The sequence below is a fragment of the Ursus maritimus genome, unplaced genomic scaffold, assembly GCF_017311325.1.
Source record: "Ursus maritimus isolate PB19 unplaced genomic scaffold, ASM1731132v1 scaffold_17, whole genome shotgun sequence".
NCBI classification, from domain to species: Eukaryota; Metazoa; Chordata; class Mammalia; order Carnivora; family Ursidae; genus Ursus; species Ursus maritimus.
Window position 1 is genome coordinate 57385411 of NW_024424119.1, and position 3791 is coordinate 57389201.

The following is a 3791-nucleotide window of genomic DNA, read 5'->3' on the forward strand; positions in this document are numbered from 1 at the left end:
AGCATATCCAGACAGAAGGAGACCGAAATTGGAAAATTCTGTTGGTACTTTCCATCGCTCTCCTCCAGCCAGGGAGAGGCCAGGCTGTCTCACTCCAGGATGAAAGAGAGTGGCATCTTCTTAGGCAGACATGGAGAGCTAGGTTTTGGGGTTTTGCTTCTGTCGTATGGAGTTCCAATATGCATAGAAATGTGTGTGTGGCAGCTGAATGAACGAAGGGCGGGGCTGTGCCCGTTCTGAAGTTTTGGCCTGTCACCCACAGCCTTTACTTTAACCATGATCTAAACATCCTTTACGCTCTGCTTTGTGATGCTCTGACCAGGACTCTGCGAACCTCATTTGTCCCTTTGCCAGCGTCTTCCTGGGAAGCTGTAGGAGGCAGACTGGAACTGGAGCGGGAGGCCGAGCTTGCTCCTTCCTCTCTGCTTCCTGCGGGCTTCCTGCTGTTGTGCACGCCCCCAGCAAAGATTCTTCACAGGTATTCTTGTTTTTTCTTTCCTGAAGCAGCTGCTGATTCCAGTCTGTGGTTTTCCCAACAAGCACAAAATCCACTGGATCAGGTTGCCGCCGCTCGGGGGCAGAAGTTGCCTGAAGTCCCTTCCCTGGGGTCTGGGCCCCCCGCTACTGGGGCTCTCTGTGCAGAGACACCAGCTCAAGCTGCTAGTGCCCCCTCCTCAAAAGTCTGAGTCTCAGCTCCATGCTGTCCCTCCTCCGTGTTCCTTTCAGTAATAGGACCCTCCTTTGCTCTGTCAGCTCTTGAGGTGGGAGTTGCTTCCTGCTGTTGCTGCTTCCGAGATACTTGAGATGTTTTTACTTGAGCTCGACAGTTACATAGTTAATAACCCTGTGCCTCGGAATGACCCGTTCTATTAACATCTCTCTGGTCAACTCATTGGTGGGATTTCTGTCTTGGAACTGGACGACCCAGTGTCCCTTATCAAGGACCTACGTATTGCAAATTTCCTCTCATCTCTGACTTTCCTTTCCACCTATTGTTATTTTTTAATTCCAGTTAGTTAACGTTTTTTCCACTTTTAAAATAAACTTTTTAATATAGGAAAGGTTTAGATTCACAAAGCAATTGCAAAGATAGTTCAGAGTTTCCATATACCCCGTGTATACACCATATACGTGTTTATTTCCTACTTTATGCATTTGGAGCTCTCAGGTTCCCTCCAGGCATGACTTTAACTGCATCCCATGAGCTCTGACATCTTGTATTTTCATCATCATTCCATTAAAATACTTTAGAATGTGTATTGTGAGTTCCTCTTTGACCCATGAGAAATTTAGAAATATGTTTCTTGATGAAAAACATGCTTTCTTCTAGTTATCTTTTCATTGTTGTTTTATAGACCATTTTTCCTGGGACCGTATTTATGTTTGATTTGAATACTTTGAAATGTGTCGAAACTGACTTACCGCTGGCACATGGTCTGTTTCCTGAATGTTCTGCGCCCTTGGGCAGGACGCGCATTCGCCTGGCGAGGGGTGGGGGGGATGCGGGCGGGAGCTCTCAGTGTGGGTGCAAGATAGGCATACGTGGTGCAGGTGCGCACCAGGGTGGGGGGGGGCGCAGGTGGAACGCCCCATGGATGCCCTTCTTGACCACTTTCTTCATCAACGCTGCGGAAACCGTGAAATACACCCAGTAAGGGAGAGGCAGAGGCCAAGGGAGGGTATTATTGGTATGCCTGGAGGGGGTGCGGAATTCTCAGGGACAGCATGGGGACAGGGGAGTTCAAGACATAATTTTGAGAGAGCCCTAAGGGGACAGACTTGAATTATTTATTTTTAATTTTTATTTAAGTTTTAGTTAACAGCGTAATATTGGCTTCAGGAGTAGAATTCAGTGATCATCACTTACATACAACACCCGGTACTCATCACAAGTGCCCTCCTTAATACCCATCCCCCATCTAGCATCACCCCCACAATTATTTTTAAAAATGTATAGATTATCAGGAGTAAGAATGCGGACAGCACAGTCTACAGCATTGGCAAAAGTGCCCGAGCAGCAATACAAACTACTGTCAATAAAATGCTCGGACCAACAGTGACGGTGACAGGACAGGGACACAGTCGCTCCCCCCCATTGGGATCGTTTGGCTGGCCTGCCCAGACTCTGCGCTCGGCTGGGCATGCCTGCGGCGCTGCCATGGAAACGCGGCCCTGGGAGGCCAACCGGCTCCGCCCCGCTCCGACGCCCGCCCCGCCCGCGCCACGCGCCCGCCGGCCGCCCGCCCGTCACCAGGCGTCTCCGAGGCCCCTCCGCGCGGGCGACTGTGGCGCCGGCTGCGACCGGGGCGGGTGACGGGGCGGGAGGCGATGGAAGGGCGGGCGGGGTGGGTGGCGGTAGCGCGCCTGGCGATGGGGGTTACCGGTCACTCGGACGGGAGGCGATAGGGAGCAGGTGGTGATGGGGGGCGCGGGTGACTGGGGCGGGAGACGATGGGGTGCGGGTGACTGGGGCGGGAGGCGATGGGGGGCGCTGGTGGGCAACGAGACATGTGGACAGGGTGACGAGGAGATCCTTGTCGTGAGATAGGTGGACCACCCAGGAGGCTGGGGAGGCAACCAGAGGTGCCCTGAAGGGCTCCTGGGCTCAGGCCGCTGGAGTTGGGGAGAAGCTGCGGCAGCCAGCAACGAGGGCGGGGCTGGGTGACCAGGGCACCGGCCATGCAGAAGAAAAATCTTGCGCAGCTAAGGAAGCATTGGGGGGGGGGGCGGTGCTAGCAGATGCTTCCCTGTTTGGTTTCCACCTGACATCCCTTTTCTGTCCAGCCCAGGGGCCTCCCAACTGCCTGGCGCAGAAAGAGGGCCTTGGTGGCTGGGTGAGCTCCCAGCCGCCTTCAGCACAGGCAGCCTGAGCGAACCCCCTCTCAGGCCCGGCGCTTGCTGGACCAGTCCCGAAACCGGTGCCGGCTCAGGTTCTTAGGCCTTCATTTCCCAGATCTAGACACTGGCGCTCCCACAGGCGGCTTCCCCAGTATCCCCGTTAGTTCATAAAGGCACTGGGAGGAGTCACAGGTCTGCCTCTTAAACGCAGGCTCATAGTCTGGGTCACCGGACAGCAACTGAAATCGTGACATGCGCCAGTAGCTTAGTTGGGGCTCTGATCCCAAAAGAGCTGAGATTGTGTGTCGTAAAGCCTCCCCTTACTGCTGGGCTGTCTCCCCACACCTGACAGCATGTTCATTTCTTTGTAGCGTCCGCCTGGGCGAGAGCTGAGGACACAGAACTGAGACGACGCTGGCTCCATCAGAGCGGCCCGGCGGTGCTGGAAGCCGACCCAAGCACGGATCAGTGGAGGGCAGCTACGGGGACAGGGGTCGACATCTGTCTAGCTGTACGATGTCCTCTCATGCAGGGCACCAGATACATCGTTCCAAGTTAAGTGGGCTGAGCCGAGGTGTCGGAATCACAGTGGACGCCCGACCAGGCCCCCGCGGTGGGAGCCTCGTCCCTGGCGGCTGTACATCTGATCAGGTGCAGGCCAGGGCGCCCCTGTGCTGCTCGCTGGCTCTTAGATGTCTTGACAGCGCTCCGAGGCTGCTCTCAAGTTCCCTCGCAATGCAGCACTCCTGAGGGCGTTGCCTACACGTGGCCTGAGTCTGTCCTTTTTACCACGGAGTTAAATAAGGAATCCTCAGACCCGACGACTGATCGGTGGTTGATGAGTGCCCATAGTGTAAAGCAGCGGGCGGCTGTCCACGCCCAGGACTGGCTCCGAGAGAACGGGTGCGCGGGTGCCCGGGGGCGGGGAGCTACTGGCCAGTGATGAGCGGCCG